The sequence below is a fragment of the Hypanus sabinus genome, chromosome 5, assembly GCF_030144855.1.
Source record: "Hypanus sabinus isolate sHypSab1 chromosome 5, sHypSab1.hap1, whole genome shotgun sequence".
NCBI classification, from domain to species: domain Eukaryota; kingdom Metazoa; phylum Chordata; class Chondrichthyes; order Myliobatiformes; family Dasyatidae; genus Hypanus; species Hypanus sabinus.
In genome coordinates, this window is record NC_082710.1 from 15,286,085 (window position 1) to 15,293,448 (window position 7,364).

The following is a 7,364-nucleotide window of genomic DNA, read 5'->3' on the forward strand; positions in this document are numbered from 1 at the left end:
GTTTCTTATTGCTGGTTATCATTAGACCCGTGCTTTTAGATTGAGTAGTGACGCCGTATATCATCTGAATGTTTGTATTAATCTTATTTTTGTGCCTCTTTATAAATAAAGACTTTTAAAAATAGTACTATCAGACTTCAACGGACCTCTCTATCTTTGCTGGTAAGTGATCCAGTTACGGGATTTCATAACACTATGTAAATTGTGCCAAATGTTTCATTATAAAAGGATAGGTACACCAAGATTCTAAGCCAAATGAAATTAAACTAAGTGAATCAAAACCAGAAACTAAATATTATTATCTCAATTTCTTTCATAACAAAATCAAAAATAGAAATGTAACCATGAATGATCCCTGGACACTTGAATTGTCAGATGCCACTTCAGTAAAAATGAAAATGGACTCCTCTTCAAGGCCAGTGACGATCATAGTTTGCGATTCATCAATAGAAATCAAGGTCAGAGTGATTCAGTGGTGTGCAGGTATGTATTCTGAATACCTTGTTGTTTTAATAAAATGTTAAAATAATTTAAATCATTCACTTAAAAAGAAATTAAATAATTCTACAATCAAGATTCAGCATGGGGCGCATTTACAGCTTTCATTGGCCTTCACTGCGTAGATTCCTAATAGAGTAACACAAACCTGCGGTTGGTTCAATCACTCCGCACCAATTAAAGCGTCGAGCAAGATTAAAATCGTGGAGGACGAGTGCAGAAGGCAAACAGGTGTTCAGCACCACCTGTCTGCACTTGACTGATCTCTTCACGCTGCTGATGGCAGGATTCTCAGGTCAAAATGCCCGCAGGTTCTGGAGCGACTATTGCTCTGCGGACATCGGGCCTCTTGACCGGCTTCTCTCACCTCAGTGCTGAACGTGCTCTACAGCTGTGGTGGACTAACTCTCGGTGACTCTGCAGTTTGTGTTCCTTGTGTTTTTGTTTACTTCTTTTTAACTACTTGTCCTCTGCCTGTTTTCATTTGTCCTAATAGTGTTACAGAAATGGTTGGAGCCTGTGAAGCGCAGTTTGGAATTCGATCTGCTCTGTCCAGAGAGATATCTGATGGAGAAGACTGGAGACGGGGACCCGAGAAAGGACCAAGAACATGAGCTGAATTGTGGAAAAGACCAGAGACGGGACACAGGGTCATGAATGACTCCATCTTGAAGGGGCAAGGAAGATTGAAGCATCGAGGAGGTCAGCGGTCACTCTCAACGGAGGCCACGGGATCGGTAGCATTCGCATTCTGACCCGGCATGGCAGTCACTCTGCACATAAGGACTGATTTTGTGTGGCCACCCTGCTCATATGCTTACGGAAAAATGTTTTCTGTATTCTGAGATTTATGTGATTAGTGGAATGTACGTTCTATTGGTCTCTCAGTTTTTGCAGTTTTCCTTTCTTGCCGACATGTGTGGGCAATATTTTACTTTTTATGCGAGGGTGAAATTGGGGATTTGGAGTCTGATGTTTGATTTTCTTGTTGGTGTTATTGTGTGGGTGAATCTGTAGGTTTTTTGTTTGTGAGAGAGGGGGGTGGGGGTTTTGATACTATTGTCGTTGTTCTTTTCCATGAGGAGTGGTCTGGGGATTGATGTTATCGTCATTGTGTTCTTTTCTGTGAGGGAGAGGACTGAGCATTTGACATAATCGCTGTGTTGTTTCCTGTGAGGGATAGGGCTGGGGATTTGATCTCATCATCGCTGTGTTGTTTTCTGTGAGGGAGAGGACTGGGGATTTGATGTTATTGTCACTGTTTTCTGTGAGGGAGAGGACTGGGAATTTGGTGTTACCGTCACTGTTTTTTCTGCAAAGGAGGGGCTGGGGATTTGATATTATTGTCTCTGTTTTCTGTGAGGGAGACGCCTAGGATTTGGTGTTACTGTCATTGTTTTTTCCTGTAATGGAGAGGACTGCGAATTTGATGTTATTGTCACTTTTTGTGGGGGGGGGGGGGCTGGGGTTCTGATGTTATTGTTGTTTTTTGTGAGGGAGGGAGCAGGGGTTGCAAGTTTTGTTTTTATTTCTTGTCAGGGAGGGGGAGTGATGACTTTTCTTTTCAACAACTGCCAAGGTTTTTCTATATTTCATGGCTATCTGGAGAAGGCAAATATCAGATTTGTATTGTACATACATACTTTGATGAACCCATGAACCTTTGTACTCGAATGATTTGACTAGGGCACTTCCCTAACTCTGCTGCAGCTTTGGCCTGTGGCCATCTACACTGTGCCAAGGACTCTCTTTCAGGTACTCTGCAGTTAATGCTATTTGTTCACTTCTTATTGTTCACACCGTGGACAAAAGTGGGAAAATATGTGTCCCACCACCCAGGGCATATTCTCTCCTCACTGCTGCCATCAGGAAGAACGTACAGGAACCTCAGGGCTCACACCACCAAGTTCAGGAGCAGTTACTACATCTCAGTCATCTGAATCTTGAACCAAAGGGGATAACTTCACACTCAAGCAACACACACAAAATGCTGGAGGAATTCAGCAGGCCAGGCAGCATCTTAGAAAAGAGTACAGTCAATGGTTTCTGAAAAGTCAACTGTACTCTTTTCCGAGATGCTGCCTGGCCTGCTGAGTTCCTCCAGCATTTTGCGTGTGTTGCTCAGGATTTCCAGTACTTGCAGATTTTTCTCGTTTGTAACTTCACTCAGCTTTACTTGTTCCATCATTGAAATATTCCCAAAACTCATAGACTCATTTTCAAGGACTACCTCATGTTCTCAATATTTATTGTTTGTTTGTTTATTATTATTATTATTATTAGTTCTTTTTGTATTTGCAGATTGTTGCCTGTTGGTGCAGTCTTTCATTGATTCTGTTATGGCTATTATTCGATGGGTCAATCGAGAATGCCTGCAAGAAAACAAATCTCGGGGGGGGGGAGTTCTATATGATGGAATGTATGCACTTTGATAATAAATTTACTTTGAACTTTGTAGGGCTTTTTCTTTGAATGGGTTTTATTGTGTTTCTTCATTTTGTAGCTGCCTGCAAAAAGATGAATGTTAAGGTTGTATACTGTATGCTTACTTCCGAAGTAAATGCACTTGGAACTTTGATGAATGTCTTCTTCACTGCCCCGTCTGCTTGTGCAGTCATTTTCAGTGAACTGTGCACTTGTACTCCCAAGCTCCTCTGTTCCACAACAATCATTAGTGCCCCACATTTCATTGTATATGGCCTACCCTGTTGAAAGTGGATTACCTAACATTTATCTACATGGAAATCCATCTGCTGTTCCTCGATCTATCTCCCTAATTGATCAAGGTCTCTAATATAAAAAGCATCAACTTACCTACCTTCATCTTCTTAGTTCGTTCATTATGTGCCATGTCAAATGACACAGGTGATCATGGTCTTCCAATGAGCATGATCTTCACTGGCATATTTTCCTACTGAAGTGGTTTGCCATTGCCTTCTTCGGTGCTGTAGGACAGGTTTGGTGACAAAGAATTGGCAAGGGAGGAGTGGTGTGTGGGTGAGACACCAGGTACAGTAACTTGGTTCCAAACAATTGGCGTATTGATCATCACAGATTGTCCCTCTGGTGCTTCCTGCTCCCTCCCCTCTCCATTCCCCTTTTCCCAACCATGATTCCCCTCTCTCTTTCCCCTTCCCACTCTCAGTCCCCAAAAGAGACCCCATATCAAAATCAGTTTTATCTTCACACAAATACAGTGTATCATGAACACAAAGTACACTGCAGATGCTGTGGTCAAATCAACACGTACAGACAAGCTGGAGGAACTCAGCAGGTCGCACGTACAAACAAGGCCTGCTGAGTTCCTCCAGCTTGTTTGTACTTGTACAGTATATCATGATTTTTTTTTGCAGCAATACCGTGTTGTTGCCTGCACAGAAGTTGTTGACTGGGAACTTGGTATTGCAGTTATTGGCCTGGGAAAGGAGAGAAAAGGATTTTGTAGTTGCTTTACAGAGTAAAGGAGAGAAACAGATTAGAAAAGAGGGGAGATAAACTAACTCCTTTGCTCTTGTTCATTGGGTATATTTAGAGCAAAGCTGGATAAGTACAGTGTATTCCAGTTAATGGGACGATTGGTTAATCAGGGCGGAAGATTACCACCAATTTCTAACTCGCATCAGTCACATGTATTTGTGTGGCCATTAGACTACACCCTGTATAGAACAAACAATATTTAAATAGAATCATTTAGATATGTTTCTGTTCAAAATAAACAGTGAATTTCTTTGTCACTGATAGTTGTCAAGAAATAAGTATTAAGACAATGCAGAACTGTTTTGCTCACTGCAGCTTCAAGCATTCAGGCTTGGAGACACTAGAAATGGTCAGGAGTGAAAACGAAACAATTTCACTGTTGCGACAAGTAAGAGACTATGAAGAATTTGAAGGTATTGACAATCAAATGTTACAATGAAAATGAAGATTTGAAGGATGCAATCATCAAAAGCATTGCAAGAGGGCAGCCCATTGTCTGCATAGGTATCTCTGCTGATTCTGTTCACTTACAACTGAAAGAAAGCATACACTGGATGAATTCCTCCATTGATAACTATTAGGAACTACAACAGTTTTAAAGTAATGTAGTAGTATTGGTAATGTTCTAATTTGTTATGTATTTGATTTAAATACATAATTTCTCTTTTTATACTTTATTGACTATTTCCATGAAACTTTGGCTTATTGGGGGAGCCACCTATTTGGGCCAAAATGTATTGGTCATGATGTGACCCAACTAACTTGAATCTACTCTGGTTAATGAGTGAGGGTGTCAAAGTTTATGAGGAGAAGGTAGATGATGGGAAGATAAATCAACCGTAACTGAACAGCAGAGCAGACTTGATGAACTGAATAGCCTAATTCTGCTTTTATGTCTTATGGTCGAACTTTGAAGTATTTTAGGGCCTTGTTTGGAACTGTCATACAAAAATTGTTGACCAAAGGAACAGTAATAGAAAACAATAGTTAATAATATTGAATAATTATTTTTGTCATTGAGTTACCATCAATTTACTTTTTTAGCAATATCTAGTGGGGCAATGATACTTACAGTTCTATAATACTCGGTCAAGACAGTGAAGGCCGCAGTAGAAGCACATCAAGTTTTCTCTCTCTATCCCACTCTCCCTTTATCCCTCTCTCCACCTCTCCCACTCACCAATCCCTCCCTCCCCTCTCTCTCAAACACACACACACTCTCTCACTCATTAATTCACTGCACTCTTTTTCAGCCAGTTCCACAATTTCCCTCATTTGTTTGAATGTATGGCAGTCAGTGGTTGAGAAAAAGACGAGATTTATGGGGCAAAGGGGTAGCTCGCTCACCAACATTGAAAGTACATCACTGTTTCTGCCCTTATCACCAGGTCTATTTAGAACAGAAGGTGTTGGACCTCTATATCCACCAATCCCGTGTGGTGTCCTTCGGCAGGACTGGAGCACTCCAAGAATGTAGTTCACTACCGCCTTCTTGAGGACTAGAGGTGTGGGGGTGATAATTGTGATTCTCAGCAGGCCCAGATCCAAGAGAAAATTGTGCGGGGTGGGAGAGATGGAACTCCTGAGGGATTTTAGTGCTGAAGCAAATTGCAGAGGAATTTGAGAGCAAGTACAAAATTTTGCAGTGGTGTGATATTTTAGCTGTGATATGGTAAGCACAAGTAAGTAGGGCAAATGAATCTTGATGTGAATTGGGAAGTAGTCAGAGATTGTGATGACCTTTAAAAAAAGTGGTTGAACAAGAGTGAATTGGAAATGTTACATTTAAAATTTTCAGTAGCAAATAACATTTTCTCCAGAAATGAGTTCTGGCAATATTGCTGAACAGGAAATAGATTGTTGAGATTTTTCCATGGAGATGTTGTTGAAAACCTGCCTTAGAGTATAACATAATACCATCATCATGAGACATCTCAAATGTCACAGGTTATACTAGTTTTTTCACCTGTCTTTAATTTGCTTATTTTTTCTCTGGCCACCTTTGTCCAAGGGTCACATGCATGCTAGCAGAGGGAAGGAGCGCCTTCCACCTCCTTTGGTAGAGATGCATCTCCATACCACCACCTAACAAAAGGTCTAGGAAGCTGAAATTGAACAGGGCCCTTGAGGAATAAACAAAATAAAAGAGTGCAAAAGGGGGCTACGGAATGTCTTTGACAAGTTGGATTAAGGAAAAGCCATGGCATTTTGTGCACACTTTAAAATATATTTAGTGGTCACTTTATTAGGTACACAAGTACACCTGCTCATTAATGCAAAAATCTAATCAGCCAAACGTGTGGCAGCAACTCATTGCATAAAAGCATACAGGCATGGTCAAGAGGTTCAGTTGCTGTTCAGACCAAATATCAAAATGGGGAAGGAATGCTTCTGACTTTGACTGTGGAATGATAGTTGGTGCCAGACAGGGTGGTTTGAGTATCTCTGAAACTGCTGATCTCCCTGTATTTTCACACACAGTAGTCTCTAGAGTTTATAGAGCATGGTACAAAAATGAATAGCAGCAGGTCTGTGGGTGAAAACACCTTGTTAATGAGGGAGGTCAGAAGAGAATAGCGAGACTGGTTCAAGCTGACAGGAAGGTGACAGTAACTCAAGTAACCATGCTCTACAACAGTGTGTGCAGAAGAGCATCTCTGAATGCACAACATGCTGAACCTCAAAGCGAACGGGCTACAGCATTGGTAGATCAGACTGGCTCCCACTCCTATACCTAACAAAGTGTCCATTGGGTGTATGTTGCTCCAGAGTGTAGGACCACTCAAGGACAAAGGAGGGAATTGATGTCTGGATCCAGGGGAACAGAGCAACTAGACAGTAGACAGAGAGATATTCTGTGATGATAAATAAACAGATTGTTTGAAATCAAATGCCCATGCGTGGTGTCTCGGGACTGGCTTATCTCATGCCTTCCTAAGGTACTCCAGGTTTATCATCACTTCCTCCTATATTTCACCTTTTTATTGCTTCTCATCTATCTATATATAAATATCTAAAACTTTTGCATAGTACTGTAGATTTAAGGTGGTGGTGGGGAGTCTAAAGGAGATTTGTATGACAATTTTTGTTTTACATTCAGGTGGGAGATGACTGGAAGACTTGGTGTGGAGAGGTGGTAAAAACGTTATTTAGGAAGCATTCAAACAAGTACATGAACAGACAGGGAATAGAGGGATATAGACCACGTTCAGATGGAATTAATACAAATCGGCACGGACTGCTATGTTACTCTATGTTCTGTTCTCCCTCTGATTCCTGGGACACGCAGTCCTGTGATGCAAAGCGTTTGGGGTGGTATTAGGAATCTCAACAAGCACCCATAAGGCTTAATATACGCCGAGAAGGAAGTTTGCCAACCCAAAGCCACA